The sequence below is a fragment of the Mirounga angustirostris genome, unplaced genomic scaffold, assembly GCF_029215605.1.
Source record: "Mirounga angustirostris isolate CCGP_5_RB_7025 unplaced genomic scaffold, mMirAng1.0.hap1 SCAF_13, whole genome shotgun sequence".
Taxonomy (NCBI): domain Eukaryota; kingdom Metazoa; phylum Chordata; class Mammalia; order Carnivora; family Phocidae; genus Mirounga; species Mirounga angustirostris.
In genome coordinates, this window is record NW_026991721.1 from 67,670,979 (window position 1) to 67,691,702 (window position 20,724).

General features: G+C 39.0%; 1 protein-coding gene across 1 annotated transcript in view; it reads right to left on the reverse strand.

Annotated features, from left to right (window-relative positions):
* The window catches only part of GRM5 (glutamate metabotropic receptor 5), a 599,714-nt gene extending 579,469 nt beyond the window's left edge, over positions 1 to 20,245 (reverse strand). The window contains exon 1 of the mRNA XM_064575895.1: positions 20,029 to 20,245. The gene's annotated coding sequence lies outside the window, so the exon portion shown is untranslated. The remainder of the gene's footprint in view (positions 1 to 20,028) is intronic.
* Positions 20,246 to 20,724: the final 479 nt, after the last annotated feature.

A 20,724-nucleotide genomic window follows, 5' to 3' on the forward strand; every position in this document is an offset into this window, starting at 1 on the left:
ACATCAAAATAAAAAAGCTTATCAAATAACTAGATGTTCTAAGATGTTCTAAGTGTTTAGCAATATTTAGGGCAAAAAATCAGTTTTGGTATGGAAGTTGGCATTGTAGACAGGGGCAGGGAACAAAGGCTGATATTAATTTTTTCATTTGGGAAATTATCTGAATATTTTCAAGCTTTCCCTTCACTTGCTTAGACCAAAGACCTAGAGACCAATGCTTATTCTCATGTGAATTCTACTGCAGACCAAAAAAAGTGTGTGTGTGTGTGTGTGTGTATATATATATATATATATATATATATATATATATATACACACACACATATATATGGTAAAAGAAATCACAATATCTTATTAAATGCAGAATGTTAGTGAGCAAACTCAATAAGAAAACAGGACTCATTTTTATTACATAAGAGCATCAAAAGAGCATCAAAGTGATAAGCAAGACTACAAGTGGCCTATCAACATGGTAAAACAAAAATATCCCATGAATTTTATTTGTTAGAATTATTTTAGACAAGCCCTGTATATTGAGACATAGTCAATACACACACACACACATAAAACACTGAAATATTGTTTTCCAGTTATAAGCTAAATTAATCTTTTAACTCATTCAAGAAATATCTACTTACTATTGAGTGGGAAAGACTAATGTAACAAAGAAGCGCAATGATGTACATTGATAATTGCCATCATTATCTTTCACTAGAACACCCATCATACACCAGGCACTTGTTCATTAACTCATTTAACAAATATTTATGGCATGCTTATGCTATGACTCTGTTCTGGAAATTAAGTATTGAAGAGAGAACAAGTGATACATGCTTTCTATAGGGCTCACAGATCAGTACTCTAAAAGGTGACTTTAGCTAGAGCCTGGTAAATGCAAAGAACAATAAAATAAAGAAGGCAGTCATGTGAAAAGGATGGCTAGAGCATAAATAATGGGAGCAGTCATGGTACAAAATGAGGTTGCAAAAATAAAGGGCCAGACCATGTAGGTTCTTAAAAGGAATTTGGATGTTAAATGCAACAGAAAATCACTGAGGAGATATAAACAAACAACTGGCACAATTCAATCTTACAAAAGATTGTTCTAGGTGCTCACTGTTCTGGATAATGGACAGAAGAAATCTGATTAGGAAACATAAATAATCTAAGTAAGGAATTACAGTGGCTTGGCTATTATTGGGGACAGCAGATATAGAAGGAAGTGGACACAATCAGATATATTTTGCAAGTAGAATCAACGGGACTTGTGATGGACTGGATGTGGGTTATAAGATAGAGAGAAGTTAGGGTCTACTCCTAGGTTTTGAGTCTAAAAACTAGTGTATTTTACCATTAAAAGATATGGGACAGACTGGTACAGAAACAGATGGAGGCAGAGAAAAACTTAATTTTCTCATGAACATGTTAAATGTGAGATAATATTTTTTAAGATTTTATTTATTTATTTGACAGACAGAGAGTACAAGCAGGGGGAGTGACAGAGGGAGAAGCAGACTCCCCGCTGAGCAAGGAGACTTATGTGGAACTCGATCCCCGGACCCTGGGATCATGACCTGAGCCTAAGAGAGACCCTTAATCAACTGAGCCACCCAGGCATCCCAAAGTGAGATACTTTCAAAGCACCTAGGTGGAGGTGCCAAACAGGAGGATGGATATATAAGGCTGGACCAAGAGGAGTGTTTTGGGTTAGAGATATAAACTGAAGGTCACCAGTGCATAAAATCTTGGCAATGAATATAATCAACTGGAGAGCAAGTATAAATAAAGAAAAGGTAGAGCTGAGTATTAAGCCCCACAGAGAGGTCAGATTGTGGAAAAGCCAGCTAAAGAAACAAAGGCAAGTCATAAAGTAAAGAGAGAACATAAGAACATGTGCTGTAAGAGGAACCAGAAGAGAATGTCCTGGGCAATTTATATTTACAGACATGCACAGGGCTTTCATGTTGCAAATAATAAAATGCATCCTGTTCTCCCAAAGATATTATTTTCTATGTGCACTGAGTATCTGTGTGTGGATGTGTCTGGGTGTGGCATGTGTGTGGCAATAATCCTTATAACAACCTTGAGATGTAAATATTATTTTATCTCTGTTTCACAAATGATGTAATGGGTTTTGATAAGTTAAAAATTGGTCAGTCACTCATAGCATAACATAAAGGTGTCGAATCACTGTACCATACACCTGAAACTAATGTAACATTGTGTGCCAACTATACTTAAATAAACAAATAAACAAACAAATAAATAAAACTAGCCAATCCCTTATGTCTATGCTTAGTGACTCCATCACGTACTCTTTTCATTATCTCTTGCTGCCTTACTGCTCCTTCCTTCAAGAAAGGTATTTCACAAGGCCATAAAAAAATGAGAAGGGCCACCCAAACATAGTTTGAACATCCCAGGGATATAGAGCCTTACAGGAATTTCCTTAAAAACAAGAGGGTGGAGAGGAGGAGCAAGATGCAGAGTAGTAGGAGACCTAAATTTCGTCTGGTCCCAGGAATTCAGCTGGATAGGGATCAAACCATTCTGAACACCTACAAACTCAATGGGAGATGGAAGAAAAGAATAGCAGCAACTCTCTGAAGAAAAAAGCAACCACTTTCTGGAAGGTAGGACGTGCGGAGAAGTGAATCCAAGGTGATATTTGGGAGGATAGATGGCGGGGGAGGGGCCTCCGTAGGCCGCTTCTGGCAAGTGATAGAGCAGCAGAGCACAAAATCGGAACTCTTAGAAGTCCGCTCTGATGAGGGACATTGCTCCAGTGGCTAAGCGGGGGGTGGAACCCTCACTGGGACAGTGTGGTCTCAGGACCCTCGGGGTCACAGAAAGACCAGGGGTGCCTGAGTGCGGCAGAGCTCCCAGGTATCAGAGCGGGGAAGCTGGCTGTAGAGACGGAGCCGAGGAGCGGGCTCTCAGCTCGGGGTTGCCATAAACCGTGATCCGCAGCACAGTTAGGCCACTGCTCCTCCAGGAGGGACCCAACAAGTGGCAGATCCGGGGAGACTCCCCTTCCTCCCCCAGGGAGAAGCAGCACGGGAGCACACTGCAGGGATCTGCTGGGTTTGGAGACTCCACACGGGGTCAGGTGCCAGAGACAGAAACTCTCAGTCACAGGCCGGGTGAGCACAGAATGCAGCCGGAGACCAGGGAGACAGGAGTGACTGACTGCTTTTCTCTGGGGGCTCACTGAGGAGTGGGGCCCCGAGTTCTCGGCTCCTCCAGGGAAGAGATTGGAAGGCCGCCATTTTCACTTTCATCCTCCAAAGCTGTACGGAAAGCTTGCAGGGAACAAAAGCTCCCGAGAGCAAACCTGAGCCAATTCCTTAGCCTGGACCAGCAAGGGCGGGGCAATTCCACCTCTGACAAAGACATTTGAGAACCATGGCAACAGGCCCCTCCCCCAGAAGATCAGTAAGAACCGCCAGCCAAGACCAAGTTTACTGATCAATGAGAACAGCAGAACTCCAGCGCTAGGGGAATACTGCATATAGAATTCATGGCCTTTTCCCCATGATTCTTTAATCTTTCAAAGTTAATTTTTTATTTTTCTTTCTTTTTCTATTTTTTTTTTAATTTTTCTTCGTCCCTTTTTCAACCAACATCTTATCAATCCCTTTTTTAAAAATCTTTTTTATTTTTCATTTTTAGAGTCATATTCTATCCCTTCATAGTAGTTAACCTTATTTTTGGTATATATATATAAGTTGTTCTCTCTTTAAAATTTTGGGATACAGTTTCTTCTAATAGAGCAAAATATACCCAAAATTTCTAGTGTATGGCTTTGTTCTAGTCTCCTGCCGGATCACATTCTCTCCTTTTATTTTTTTTTAATTTCTCTTCTTTCTTTTTTCAACCAACATCTTATCAATTCCTTTTATAAAATCTTTTATAATTTTAACTTTACAGTCATATTCAATCCCTTCATCGTATTTACCGTTATTTTGGTACATATATAAGTTTTTCTTTCCTTAAAATCAATACATACATTAGTAAGATGTCAGACCTAAAGTTCAGAATGACGATTATAAAGATACTAGCTGGGCTTGAAAAAAGCATGGAAGATACTAGAGAAACCCTTTCAGGAGAAATAAAAGAACTAAAATCTAACCAAGTCGAAATCAAAAAGGCTATTAATGAGGTGCAATCAAGAATGGAGCCTCTATTGTGGATATTGCTGCTATAAACATCAGGGTGCACATACCCGCTCTGTTGAATCACAGACCTGTACCTCTGAAACAAATAATATATGTTTAAAAAAAAGGGGGGGGAAGATAGCAGGAAGGGAAAAATGAAGGGGGGGAATTTGGAGGGGGAGACGAACCATGAGAGACTATGGACTCTGAGAAACAAACTGAGGGTTCTAGAGGGGAGGGGGATGGGGGATGGGTTAGCCTGGTGATGGGTATTAAAAGGGGATGTATTCAATGGAGGATTGGGTGTTATATGCAAACAATGAATCATGGAACACTACATCAAAAACTAATGATGCAATGTATGGTGATTAACATAACATAATAAAAAAAAGAAAACAAAAAAGAAACTTCAGAAGGAACCAACCTTATAAACACCTTAATCTCAGAATTCTATTGCCCAGAATTGTGAGAGAATACAGTTCTACTGTTTTAAACTTCTGGGAAAAAAAAAAAAAAAAAAGGAAATGGAGGCTCTAACTGCTAGGGTAAATGTGGCAGAAGAGAGAATCAGTGATATAGAAGACCAAATGATGGAGAATAAAGAAGCTGAGAAAAAGAGAGATAAACAACTACTGGATCACAAGGGCAGAATTCGAGAGATAAGTGACACCATAAGATGAAACAACATTAGAATAATTGGGATCCCAGAAGAAGAAGAAAGAGAGAGAGGGGCAGAAGGTATATTGGAGCAAATTATAGCAGAGAACTTCCCTAATTTGGGGAAGGAAACAGACATCAAAATCCAGGAGGCACAGAGAACCCCCCTCAAAATAAAAAAAAAAAATAGGTCAACACCCCAACATCTAATAGTAGAACTTACAAATCTCAGAGAAAAAGAGAAAACCCTGAAAGCTCGGGACAAGAGGTCTGTAACCTACAATGGTAGAAACATTAGATTGGCAACAGACCTATCCACAGAGACCTGGCATGCCAGAAAGGACTGGCATCATAGATTCAGAGTATTAAACAAGAACAATATGCAGCCAAGAATACTATATCCAGCTAGGCTGTCAATGAAAATAGAAGGAGAGATCAAAAGCTTCCAGGACAAACAAAAACTAAAGGAATTTGCAAACACAAAACCAACCCTACAAGAAATATTGAAAGGGGTCCTCTAAGCAAAGAGAGAGCTTAAAAGTAACATAGAGAGAAAGGAACACAGACAATATACAGTAACAGTTATCTTACAGGCACTAAATTCATAACTTTCAATAGTTACCCTGAATGTAAATGGGCTAAATGCCCCAAACAAAAGACACAGGCTATCAGATTGGATAAAAAAACAAGACCCATCAATATGCTGTCTGCAAGAGACTCATTTTAGACCCAAAGACACCCCCAGATGGAAAGTGAGGGGGTGGAAAGCATTTACCACACTAATGGACACCAAAAGAAAGCTGGGGTGGCAATCCTTATATCAGACAAATTAGATTTTTTTTTAAAGATTTTATTTATTTATTTGAGAGAGAACACATGAGAGGGGGTAGGGTCAGAGGGAGAAGCAGACTCCCTGCCGAGCAGGGAGCCCGATGCAGGACTCGATCCAGGGACTCCAGGATCATGACCTGAGCCGAAGGCAGTCGCTTAACCAACTGAGCCACCCAGGCGCCCCAGACAAATTAGATTTTAAACCAAAGACTATCATAAGAGATGAGGAAGGACACTATATCCTACTTAAAGGGTCTATCCAACAAGAAGATCTAACAGTTGTAAATATCTGTGCCCCTAACATGGGAGCAGCCAATTATAGAAGCCAATTAATAACAAAAGCAAAGAAACGCATTGACAACAATACAGTAATAGTAGGGGACTTTAACACTTCCCTCGCTGTAATGGACAGATCATCTAAGCAAAATATCAACAAGGAAGGAAAGGCGTTAAATGACACACTGGACCAGATGGACTTCACAGATATATTCAGAACATTCCATCCCAAAGCAACAGAATACACATTCTTCTCTGGTGCCCATGGAACATTCTCCAGAATAGATCACATCCTAGGTCACAAATCAGGTCTCAACCGGTACCAAAAGATTGGGATCATTCCCTGCATATTTTCAGACCACAATGCTTTGAAACTAGAACTCAATCACTAGAACTCAATTTGAGTTCTTTCGAACTCAAATACAAGGAGGCTAAAGAGCATCCTACTAAAAAATGAATTGGCCAAACAGGAAATTAAAGAAGAATTAAAAAAATTCATGGAAACAAATGAAAATGAAAACACAACTGTTCAAAATCTTTGGGATGCAGCAAAGGCAGTCCTAAGAGGAAACTATACAGCAATGCAAGCCTTTCTCAAGAAACAAGAAAGGTCTCAAATACACAACCTAACCCTACACCTAAAGGAGCTGGAGAAAGGACAGCAAATAATGCCTAAATCCAGCAGGAGAAGAGAAATAATAAAGATCAGACCAGAAATCAATGAAATAGAAACAAAAAGAACAGTAGAACAGATCAACAAAACTAGGAGCTGGTTCTTTGAAAGAAATAACAAAATTGATAAACCACTGGCCAGAATTATCAAAAAGAAAAATGAACAAAATAATTAAAATCATAAATGAAAGAGGAGAGATCACAACCAACACCAAATAAATACAAACAATTATAAGAACATATTAGATAGGCTGGAAGAAATGGATGCATTACTAGAGATGCATCAACTATCAAAACTGAACCAGAAAGAAATAGAAAACCTGCACAGACCCATAACCAGTAAGGAGACTGAAGCAGTAATCAAAAATCTCCCAACAAACAAGAGCCCAGGGCCAGACAGCTTCCCATGGGAATTCTACCAAACATTTAAAGAAAAATTAATACCTATTCTTCTGAAACTGTTCCAAAAAATAGAAATGGAAGCAAAATTCCCAAACTTATTTTACGAGGCTAGCATTACTTTGATCCCAAAACCAAAGACCCCATCAAAACGGAGAATTATAGACCAATATCCCTGATGAAGATGGATGCAAAAATTCTCACCAAATTACTAGCCAATAGGATCCAACAGTACATTAAAAGGATTATTCACCACGACCAAGTAGGATTTATTCCTGGGCTGCAAGGTTGGTTCAATATCCACAAATCAGTCAATGTGATACATTAATAAAAGAAAGAACAAGAACCATATGATCCTCTCAATAGATGCAGAAAAAGCATTTGACCAAGTACAGCATCCTTTCTTGATCAAAACTCTTCAGAGGATAGGGATAGAGGGTACATACCTCAACATCATAAAAGCCATCTATGAAAAACCCACAGCGAATATCATTCTCAAAGGGGAAAAACTGAGGTCCTAAGGTCGTAGGGTAGCTCCCTGATCCTCTAAGGTGAAGAACAGCGCAGGAATTCCACTATCACCACTGCTATTCAACATAGTACTAGAAATCCTAGCCACAGCAATCAGACAAGAAGAAATAAAAGGCATCCAAATCGGCAAAGAAGTCAAACTCTCACTCTTTGCAGATGATATGATACTTTATGTGGAAAACCCAAAAGACTCCACCCCAAAACTGCTAGAACTCATACAGGAATTCAGGAAAGTGGCAGGATATAAAAGCAATGCACAGAAACCAGTGGCATTCCTATACACCAACAAGACAGAAGAAAGAGAAATTAAGTTGATCCCATTTACAACTGCACCCAAAACCATAAGATACTAGGAATAAATCTAACCAAAGAGGCAAAGAATCTGTACTCAGAAAACTATGAAATACTCAGGAAAGAAATTGAGGAAGACACAAAGAAATGGAAAAACATTCCATGCTCATGGATTGGAAGAACAAATATTGTGAAGACGTCAATGCTACCTAGAGCAATTACATACTTAATGCAATCCCTATCAAAATACCACCCACTTTTTTAAAAGAAATGGAACAAATAATCCTAAAATTTGTATGGAACCAGAAAAGACTCCAAATAGCCAGAGGAATGTTGGAAAAGAAAAGCAAAGCTGGTGGCATCACAATTCCAGACTTCAAGCTCTATTACAAAACTGCAATCAAGACAGGACGGTACTGGCATGAAAACAGACACATAGATCAATGGAACAGAATAGAGAGCCCAGAAAGGGACCCTCAACTCTACAGTCAACTCATCTTCGACAAAGCAGGAAAGAATGTCCAATGGAAAAAAGACAGTCTCTTCAACAAATGGTGTTGGGAAAATTGGACAGCCACATGCAGAAGAATGAAACTGGACTATTTCCTTACACCACAGACAAAAATAGACTCCAAATGGTTGAAAGACCTAAATGTGAGACAGGAGTCCATCAAAATCCTAAAGGAGAACACAGGCAGCAACCTCTTTGACCTCAGCTGCAACAACTTCTTCCTAGAAACATCACCAAAGGCAAGGGAAACAAGGGCAAAATGAACTATTGGGACTTCATCAAGATAAAAAGCTTTTGCAAAGCAAAGGAAACAGTCAACAAAACCAAAAGACAACCGACAGAATGGGAGAAGATATTTTCAAATGACATATCAGATAAAGGGCTAGTATCCAAAATCTATAAAGAACTTATGAAACTCAACACCCAAAGAACAAAGAATCCAATCAAGAAATGGGCAGAAAACATGAACAGACATTTTTCCAACGAAGATATCCAAATGGCCAACAGACACATGAAAAAGTGCTCAACATCGCTCAGCATCAGGGAAATCCAAATCAAAACCTCAATGAGATACCACCTCACACCAGTCAGAATGGCTAAAATTAATAAGCAGGAAACAACAGATGTCGGCAGGGATGTGGAGAAAGGGGAACTCTCCTACACTGTTGGTGGGAATGCAAGCTGGTGCAGCCACTCTGGAAAACAGTATGGAGGTTCCTCAAAAAGTTGAAAAAAGAGCTACCCTATGACCCGGTAATTGCACTACTGGGTATTTACCCCAAATTTACGAATGTAGTGAACTGAAGGGGTATGTGCACCCCAATGTTTATAGCAGCAATGTTCACAATAGCCAAACTATGGAAAGAGCCTAGATGTCCATCAACACATGAATGGATAAAGAAGACGTGGTGTATATATGTGTGTGTATACACACACACACACACACAATGGAATATTACGCAGCCATCAAAAAGAAACAACAACAAAATCTTGCCAATTGCAACAACGTGGATGGAACTAGAAGGTATTATGCTAAGCAAAATAAGTCAATCAGAGAAAGACATGTATCATATGATCTCACTGATATGAGGAATTCTTAATCTCAGAAACCAAACTGAGGGTTGCTGGAGTGGTGGGGGTTTGGAAGGGATGGGGTGGCTGGGTGATAGACATTGGGCAGGGTATGTGCTATGCTGAGCGCTGTGAATTGTATAAGACTGATGAATCACCGACCTGTACCTCTGAAACAAATAATACATTACATGTTTAAGAAAAAAAAAGAAGAAGATAGTAGGAAGGGAAAAACAAAGGGGGGAAATCGGTGGGGGAGACGAACCATGAGAGACTATGGTTTCTGAGAAACAAATTGAGGGTTCTAGACGGGAGGCAGGTGGGGGAATGGGTTAGCCTGGTGATGGGTATTAAAGAGGGCATGTACTGAATGGATCACTGGGTGTTATATGCAAACAATTAATCATGGAACACTACATCAAAAAATAAATAAATAAACTAGTTAAAAACAAAAACAGAGGGTGAAGAAAATTCCAGGAAAAGAAATGATTCAGTGCTTAGAATGTAGAAATGTGTATGATTGTCTAGTACAAAGGTATTTATATTGCCATGGCTTCCCCCACTAGATTATGGCCTGCCAGATTATAAAGCAATGACTGCTTCATGATCTGCTGTGGATGCACAAAATGGCTGTATTTTATCAAGATTAGCTATGAAGCTCACATACCTGGAAAATACATTCTGAAATAAATTATAACTTGGAAACTTGACAGAATTGTGCCACAACTTAGCTTATTATAAGGTTAAACAAATCATCCCATATGCTCCCAAAATACCAGAAATTAATCGAACATAAATTCCAAATAGACCAGTGAGGTATACACTAGCTCTAGCACCATCATTCATTTGTCCAATACATGTTTATCAAGTAACTATTATGTACCAAGCATTGTTCTAGGCCCTGAGGTTTCAGTTATGGGCAAAGCAGACATACATCCATGCCGTTCTAAAGCTTATACTCTAAAGGGGGTCGTCAGGGCGCCTGGGTGGCTCAGACGGTTAAGCGTCTGCCTTCAGCTCAGGTCATGATCTCAGGGTCCTGGGATCGAGTCCCGCATCGGGTTCCCTGCTCCTTGGGAGCCTGCTTCTCCCTCTGCTTCCCTCTCTCTCTCTCTCTGTCTCTCATGAATAAATAAATAAAATCTTTAAAAAAATAAAAATAAAAAAAATAAAGGGGGTTGTCAGACAATAAACAACATAAGGAGGTAAAATAGTGTATGTACACAGTAATAAGGGTTAAAAAGAAGAATAGAGCAGGGATAGAAGACAGAAAGTGTCAGAGATGTGGAAAATTTTAATAATGTAGCCAAAGAAGTATACATGTTAAAAGTAAAATCTGGGTAAAGACCTAAAAGAAGTAAGAGAATGAGTCGTGCAAATATCTACAGAAAGAACATTCTAGGTAAAGGCAAAATCAAATGCAAAGCCCCTGGGGCAGACTTCTGCTTCATATGTTAAGGAACAGCAAGTCAAGCTAGTGTGACTCCCGTGCGGTAAAACTGGGGAGAGAGGAAGTGATGTCAAGGGATAGTACGATCATGTGGATTCTTTTTGGACTTTAACAGACTGGGCTTTAATATCACATGAGAGTGATTTTCCAGAAGAGTTTTCAATAGAAAGCAGACATGCAATGACCAGCATTTCAACAAGAATTAAGGCACAAAGGCAGAACTGAGGGGGCAGTTAGGAAATGACTGCAAAAATCCTGGTGGGAGAGATGACAGGGGCTTGGATCAGGAGACATGACCCTATCAGTTGGAATTAGTGGAAGATTGGGCAGAAAAGTATGCGGTCAGATCTGACTTGGGATGTGAAGGAAAGATAAGGCTCAATGAAGACACTAAGTTTTTCGGCAGGAGCAAATAAAAGATGGTACCACATTGACTGAGGTGGAGAAACCTGCGGAGGAGTAGATTTGGGTGGACTTAACAGAAATTAGTTTTGATGTGTCAATTTTTAGATACCTCTTAGAAAATCAAGAGACATTTATAAGCAACTGGATATAGGAGGCTAAATTTCTGAGAGAGGTCAGCATAGGAGATATAAATGGGGGAAGCATCACTATCCAGGTACTATTTTTTGTAAACCATAAAACTAAATGAAATCACCTAGAAAGTGCAGATAGAAGGTAAACTAGTTGTGAGACTGAGTCCCAGGGAATTCCAATGGTTAAGTTCCCAGAGATAAGGAGAAACCAGCAAAGGAGACTGGAAAAATTTTTGATATAATTTAAAATATAAATATGATATAAATATAAAATACGAGCGTGTATGCATGCAAGGGATCTGGAAACATACACACTGACATTAATAGGATGTTCTCTGAGTGGTGGGAATATGTGTAACTTTTCATTTCTTCTTTGCCTTTATCTATGTTTTCTAAATTTCTACATTTACTGTGAAAATATATTATTTGTGATATTAGTTTAAGTGTGGGACTGAGGGATATCTGCCTTCTAAATTTCTGCCCCAGTGTCCCCTGTGGCTCTTATCTCCTTTGAATCTGCCCTTCCTTGGGAGTCTACTAGTCAAGCAAAGTTGTGTTCCCTCCAGGTATACACTGCTTCACCCACTGGTTTTGTTAATGCTGCTTCTGATCCCTTACCTACTCTTGCTTCAATAGCCTTTATGGCAGTTTTTAAGAGCAGGGGCTGGAATCAAGTGGACCTGGGTTTGAATCCTAATACTGCCATTTGTTGGCTATGTGCCCTTGGTCACTTAGCCTCTTTGAGCCTAATTGGAATGACAATAATATCACTCTAAAGAGTTTTAATGAGGATTGAATGAGATAATATTTTAAAATAGTCCTTTTATAAAATTGTCCCAGATCCTTCACCTTGTAGTAGTTGCTCTATTCCCTGAATTCATGTGACATTTTTATTGATACTTTGTATTTATTACTAAGCTAATATTATAGCTATTTATACATGTTTTATCTTCCAACAGACTTTGGATCCCTTAAAGGTTAAATTGGTACTATATATAGCACCTGGTATAATCCTTGCACAAAACAGATGTTCAATAAATTCTGCTTAATGAATAATATAGTGAATTGCCTCCACTGGGCTTTCTGGTCAACTACCTGATTGAGGTTCCAAGATAGCATCCCTCGCCCCACCCTGGAAAATTGAAAGATGGATAATAAAACTCCCTCATCCAGTGGGCTCAGGCAACAGAGGTCCTCAAAAAGAGAAGCAGGGACTGACAAAGTAGCAGGCAGAAATCTTCAGTGTTCCTCATGGCTTTTCAAAATATTAAGGAAAATAGCATCACAGAACTAGAGAGAGCCCTGTAGATAACTCAGTTTAATTGAGACTCACAAAGATTAAATAATTTTTGGCAGGCCTGGAACCAGAACCCAGCAAAATGCCATCCCAAAACCCAGGTTTAATCACATTCTACAACTTGGTATCTGCTCTTCCATTATTTTCTAAACATATAGTTTTTTTATCATATTTTTAAAACCAAATAGTGTTAGTATGAAATCTATATCAATATATTTTATTCTTCTCTATATATTGTAAATATCTTTGCATATTGGTTCATTTTGTTGATGGGGACAACAATAACAATAATTAAAATACAGAGAGAGATTACCACATGCTAGGCACTATGTTTACTGTTTCACGTGAAATATCAATTGTCATAAAAAGCTGTAAGATAAACAATTTTACGCATATTTTATAGATGAGAGATCTGAGGCTCTGACAGATGAGATGGTTTGGTTAATATTCTAAAGCAAGTGACTATCAGAGCCAAGATTCACACTCAGAACATCCATTTCTTTTTAACAACTGCATAGCATTCAACTATATTATTATACCAAAAGTTATTTAATTATCTCCTATTAGTAGATATTTAGATTGTTTATAGATTTTCCTACTGTTATAAATAATATTGTACTTAACTTACTTTTGAAAGTATTTCTATAGGACAAATGCATGATATTGCTGGGCATAAGCATTTTCACATTTTACTATCAATTTAGATTTTAAAAGGTAACATCAACTTCCTACACAAGTTCATGGGTGAGGCCATTTCTCCTTAGCTATCCCACCAGGAGGTATATTCATTTACTTAACAAGAGTCTTGGAGGAAAAAAAAAAAAAAGGATGGGAAATAGTAATACCATATTACTTTTTCAGTTTACAGAATCTTTTCCCATTATTAATCCCACTTCAACCTACAACAAAATTACTGCCAAGAACATCTGATTATCCCATGTCATATATCAGGAAATAGTCTCCAAGAGAATAAATTATTTGCTTTAAGTTATAATTCTGAGGTAGTAGAGGTTATAGATTGGTAGGAAAAAAAAATTAGGTTCTTGTTATAGATAAGGAATAGGACTTAAAAAGCTTTCAAAATGTTATAGATCTACAACCTAAAATATGGAGAGCTTTAATTCAATCAAAAGCAGTAAATGATAGTTTACATAAATAGTGTAACTTACATAATAGGTTGGTTTAGGGTCTTATTTTCAGAACCACCAGTCTGCTTTATTCAATAGTATATTTCTTGGCTCATAGCATAAAAAAATTAATCACTACCTCATTACAGAAAACAGAAGACGTATATTTAACACGCATAAAAGTATTTTGCTTCCGGTCATACAGTCTTATTGTATCCTAAATGAAGAAAAAATGTTGGTGGGTGGAATCTGCATAAATGGCAACTTACACTGCAACCAGATTCACAGCTCACATTGTCTTTTATTTTCAACAATCTTCTCAAACATTGACCATCTTTCTGGCACAGATGTCTCTTATATAACTTAATCCCCACACAAGCAAATCACACATTTCAGGACATCAACACTAAAATGATTCCTTCTGCCCGAGCAATAGCCTCATACCAAACAGACAGGGGTGTCAATATTGCATATGCCATGAATGCATTTGATGTATTTTCCTGAAAACAAGTGCATCCCATAGATAAGAGACACTTTGAAGTATGATACCGAGAGTTTTATAGTCTAGGAAAGCTCTATTGTTGTAGCTATCACAAGCACACGTCTGTGACCTTGTAAACAAGAAAGCCCAGGACCCTCTCTGTTTAGCCCAGATCCAAAAATATGCCATAGTTTCAACAAAACCCTCTTAAACCAAAAAGGGCCATAAAATAACATTGTACAAAAGTGAAATCTGTTATTTTCTGCATTAATTAAAAGGTGCTGGCACGGCACCTGGGTGGCTCAGTTGTTAAGCTTCTGCCTTCGGCTCAGGTCATGGTCCCAGGGTCCTGGGATTGAGCCCACATCGGGCTCCCTGCTCAGCAGGAAGCCTGCTTCTCCCTCTCCCACTCCCCCTGCTTGTGTCCCCTCTCTTGCTGTGTCTCTCTCTGTCAAATAAATAAATAAAATCTTAAAAAAAAAAAAAGGTGCTGGCACTAGAATACAACTCACTAAATCATTGTAAATCATTAAATAACTGGTTTAGTAGTCCATGAAGACCTGAAACAGCCTTCTACAGCAAAGCAATAAAAATGATGTAATCTATTGTTAACTAGTCTCAATTTAATTATCAAGCAGGGATTCCAGGCGTCTTCCCATTTTGCAGCCTTCAGCTGCTTTCTTGTTATTTATGGCATACCTCGAAAGACTGTAAAGTATTATCGTGCATATTACATTACTTATCATCAGGTGCTTGAAAATGTGCTTTTGCATTTCTAACTCGATCTCTAGTTACTTATTAATAGCTAATATTTATTGGGTGACTACTTTGTGCTAAATAATGTATAAGCGTTATTTAATGTAAGTCTCAAAATGACCCTGTGAGGTAGGTATGATTACTACCTACATTAAATATCTCTAGAAACTGAGGTTTCGAGGTGAAGAATCATGCCAGGAGTCTTATACCTAATATAAATGGCAGAATCAGGACATGAACCCAACTCTCTCTGGCTCCAAAGCCCACACTCAACATAATCAGATGATAATGTCTCCCAAAAGACCAAATGGGTTGGCTGGTTAAACCTTATGCATTGATTGCAAAACATTCTGTAGACTCTCTCTGCTTTCCATTACAAGTTTATGTAATGCCAGCCAACTACATTTAAAAGCCATACAAACCAACTAAGTAAATAGAGGTAACTCTATTTCCTGGAATCATTTAGATCACAGTTCCCCAACCTTAGCACTGTTGACATATTGTTGTGGAGGTTTACTGTCCTGTGCATTGTAGATGTTTAGCAGCATCCCCAGTCTCCAGATGCCAATAGCAAACACACCTCCTCTTAGTTGTAACAAATGAGAATGTCCCCTGCAGGTCAAAGTCATCCCCAGCTGAAAACTGCTGATTTATATCCTGGCAAGGTCTACATAAGCATCAAAAAAGAATATAACTAAGAGCTAATCATCTGGATTTGTCAGTCCCAGAAAACTTTTTCCTGAAACATCCTAATAATTTAAGGGGAGTAGTTTGGAATAGGTTTGTCTTATCCCTTCTTTACTTTGTAACTTGTTTCTGGCTGTATTATATTGTTTTCAACTTGCAATTTCAATTTGAAAAATACAGATTAAACCCTGAGAGTGAATGATGATATTGCCTTACATTAAATAAGCATGGTTCTGAGTAGCCATAAGTTGTAATAAATGAATGAGAAGAGATCTTGTGATACACTTTATCATTTCCAAGACCATTTTTAATATGAAATATCAAGTTCATTTTAATTTTAACAAGACAAAGAATATTTTATACAGTAATAATACATCGGTTTTTCAAAATCTCATTTTTATTTTTAAAAAGGTAATTATTATGTTATTTACTTTTTTCTCAGTCTTTAAAGAGATCTACATTATTGTGTTTTAAGGCAAATTGATTTTTAAGAAATATTTTTCAATTATTCCTCTGTAAAATATTATAAATGTAAACAGGCTACATTATTATTATTATTATTACATTGCCCATTAGCACCATTATGATTATGATCTTTTAATTTTCCTCAGAACATTTATGTTTAAGAGCATAAAGTTTAAGAGCAAAGTTTAAGAGCAATGGCCTATAGCCAGAGTTACTGTGAAAACTGATCATTAGGGAACTATTCATAGGTCTGATATTTTTCTAAGACCAACAGAATAATATCTACATTAAATACATTTTTTCACATCTAAATCTTTCCTTTAAATTTCCTAACTAGTTTGACTAAAATAAGAGAAGATATTTTAAACAGCAATTATGTACCAACTACAGGGTTGCTGAGAAGATTAAATTCAGGAACAAGGGAAAGCTAGGAAATATTTGATATTCAAAGGCCTAGATGAGATTAATAGTCACAACTACTGTTTCTACACTGTTAATTGTGGGTCTGGAACTTTGCTTATATTTGTACAATTAATTCACTGTAATTATTCAATGTGCCTTAGAGTGTTACAACCTGTTCCCCATTTTTTTTAAAGAGGCTCCATGCCCAGCATGGAGCATGGAGCCCAACGTGGGGCTTGAGCTTACGACCCTGAGATCAAGACCTGAGCTAACATCAAGAGTGAGACGCTTAACTGACTGAGCCACCCAAGTGCCCCCTCCCGCCCCCCCACTCCCCATTTGAAAAATGAGGAAAGCAGAGGCAGAGCAATGTTAAGTAACTCACTCTAGGTTACATAGCTAGTAATCCCATACAGAGATGGGATTCAAACTCAGGCAATCTTATGCAACGGTCTGCCCTCCCAACCATACCACAACTCACTGGAAACCACAACAAAACAATTCCATGATGTTTAGCCACACCATAGATGAAAAAAGTTACCTAATGTAATGAGAGAGGGTAGTTTGATTTCCAAATCAATCGGATGTGTGTATTTATTTATTTTTCCCATTTCCTTGTCATATGACAGTGGAAGGAAAAAAAAACAACTCAGTTTTAACAACAGAGAACTAAGAATAAATATTGCCTTGCATAATTGTTATGAGGATTAAATAACATCAGTGCATGGCATGGTGACCGACACGCTCAAGAAAGGGTAGTTGTTGGAGCAGGGATGAGCCTGAACCAAGACTTTTGCTTGGTTCCCCTTCTGATATATAATTCAAACAAGACTAGAACTGATAAAATCTAGATTTTTTTCTTCCTCTGTTAATTTAAAGGAAATGAAAGCAAGCCTATGGCATAATGTTTTTTAGAACTACTTTTTAACTGACTGAGATGAAGAAATACCAAGAAGATATTGCCTTTTACAAATAGTTGAAAATTCAAAATCAAAATTCAAATTTTATTTTTCACATCATGAACTAAAAAATATTTCTTTTGATGCTCCTATCTTATGTCCTCCTTAGCTCCACTCATTAATGAAAATAATGACTAAATGATGCTTCAGGAAAGCATTAATATTTCTCTGAATTTTAAAAATAACACATATTTTTAAACTATAGGATGTTCCTGCTTTGTAACAATACACCTTCAGCATAACCAAACTCCAAACAAACTGATTAGCTTTAGCATATCCCAATATAAATTTAAAAAAAAATAGTCCTCAGTATTTTATAAAGTTAATTTATAGTCTATTAAAATAACAGAGCAAAGAGTATAAGGAAGAATAGTTGGATGCATCTCTTTCTTCATCCCATGAGGACAGAAAGCCTGGGAGAGAATGGTATATAAATAAGTACAATATTTTTCATTATTAGTGTTATCTCATATTTTCTACCTGTAATTTCACCTATGCTTTATTGCCATTTACTTTAGTTTTTTTTTAATCTAAAATGCTCTGAAAAATTCCATAAAAGAGAATGTAAGACTCCTATAAAATCTTTAATGTGTTTTGAACAAAAATGAGAAAATGAGAATTATTAAAATCCTTTAGTCACAAAAGTAATCCATATTTTGTGTTGGTTGGACAAAGTTTTCACTTTGGTGTTTGTCACCATGTCTATACATGGACTATGAAGTGATGGCAGAGGCCTGTGTCTCCCTCTGGAAGTAAGTACTTGGATTGTTCAAACATCACCCCCTCTCCCAAATAATCTGAATAAATCCTTTAACAAATCAACATTGCAGTTTGGTTTCTCTTTGAGTACAGCCCACAGCCAAAATACTGCCATGTGATAGCAGAGATCTAAGGGATGCAATGAAAATATCCAAATGATACATCTTGTCAAGCAGAGTGTAAATGACTAGGGAAAGCTTTTCTCTTAAAAGAAGCAGTTACGTGCAAAGTATTGTACCCACAGTCTTCTCCTAAGAAACCCTGAAGGATCTGTCCGGAGTGCTGAATATGTCCCCACTGGAGAAGGCTTTGTAGGATGTGCATTAATCTGATGAGTTCAGGAAGCAATATTTTCAAGTCCCAAACTAAACAGAAACTGAAATCTATAAAGGACAGAAATAGTCACAACTGATTCTTAAATGTGTAATTCATAGATATAAAAGAGAAATTAAAGGAGAAAATTCCTTGTGCTCTATGATGGTAATGAGGGTCACAAAGCACACCTAACAAGAGGTAGCATGCCTGAACACGCCAAAATTCAAAAGAATGTCTAGAATGTTTTATAACTAAGAGGATTCTACAGAAAACCTTGGCTTAGCCCCACTGGGGGAAGAGGCTGAACATAGTAAAAGGCAATGTTAACTTGGCTGTCTCAAATGGCCAGAAGCCAACATTAAGAATACAGATTAGCTCTGCCCCAGTCCCAAGGGACTCAGAACAATAAAACAATATGTAGGGAATGAAGAAAAAGGTGGAGGGGAGTAGTGCCTTCCCACTGGCCTGTGTCAATTTCTTAGCGGGAAGTAAGGTGTTGGAGAATCTGTCTGGTTACTCAAGCTTACAGTTCAGCTGAGGCAGCACCAGGATTGTGCCTAAATAAGCACAAGTTCTTGTTAACCTCTCCTCAATTTCCCTCCCCACAGCACCTGCTCCGAAGGGAAATGAGGGCAGTTGGGAATTCCAGCACTAGTTCCAAGAGCCTTCCAGGCAGACTCTTCACTTCCCTTTGTGAGGTCCCAAGTCTGGGTTAGGCTCTTGTCACCAGCTAGCTCATTGACCTGACTGGGGTTCTTTCCCCAAGTCGCTGTAGCCTGGGTTCCCTCCTTAGTACGATGCTCATGCTGCCACTCCTGGGTAACTAGCAGGCTGTGTTTCCAAAAGGAAAGGTGCATCCACAGGAGAGGAAAGAGCGGGAGGGCGCAGACTGGGGTTCAGAAAGAAGCACGCTAGGCTGAGTGAGAGCTGTGCTTTCAGCACCACCCGCTGTCCCCCCTCCTCCTGCCGCAGGCGCCACGGTCGCGGCATCTTACCGATCTACTGGGAAGCGATTCTCCTTCTTTCCCTCTGCACCTTTTCTTCTCCCAATTCTGAGCCCTCCAGCCCTCCGGTGGTTTGGGGCAGCACAATCTGCATTCTAAACACGCACACCTGGCCTTAGGGAGTGGGAACTCGGATCCGAAGACATGCAGGATCCATTTCTCAATCCTTGCATTCATTCCCTCCTTTATATCCCATTGCTCTCGCCTTTTCTCCCAACAGGTTTAACTAAGGCCATCAGCAAATGGAGCGGACTTCAAGCTCAAGGTCTAGCCAGCCCTACTCCACGCTCTTCCCACTCCCAAACCAAACTGTGAGCTACCCAGCAAGCTGATAGCTCCTACATCCTTCCCGGGCGCGTGGACACTTGGGCACACAGACCCTTAGCAAGCTTACCCCCCTGTTGGCTGCACAGCGGGCAGTGAGATGCAGTCTAGCTAGCGCCCCATAAAGTTGGGCCGTGCTGATCAGCGGGGCAGAGCCGGCCTCTCCATTCCCGGGCTCCCCACCAAGAAGATCTTAAGCTCATCTCCTGCGCTCAGTGCGCACAGAACAGCAGAGCTGAGGGCGGCGTGTGCAGCAATCTCCTTGCTACTGAGAAAGGGGGGAAGGGGGGAAGGGGAGCTTGCGGAGGAGGGAGGGGTGGTAGTTTGTATTTATAGAGAACAGAGTTCTCAGCGCAACTTTTTGGTGCCACCAAGTGGCACAGTGAGTTCCTTTAGGAACACAGACTTCAGGTCGAATCTGGAGGGGTGAACCAGCTCTGAAGCCAAATGCTCACATGATAAAGGATCAGGGGCACCCCTAGGACTTGAGTTTTCCCATGTGCACCTTCATATCTCAGCACCTGGGATGCAGATCCCTGAGTTCTAGGAATGAGCTTGCATTGAGGGGAAGAAGAACCTGTACCCGCCTTGAACAAGTGGCAGAATTGTCAAGGACAATGAGCAGATGTCACTTGCCTCCTAGGAGTCTAGGAACCCTTGTCTCATGAAGAACAGCCATTCTCCTTTCCCTCCTAACCCCTCTGCCCAGAGTACAGTATTCTCAGATCTCACTCTAAAACCTTCCTGCCATCTGGAGTGCCCAACC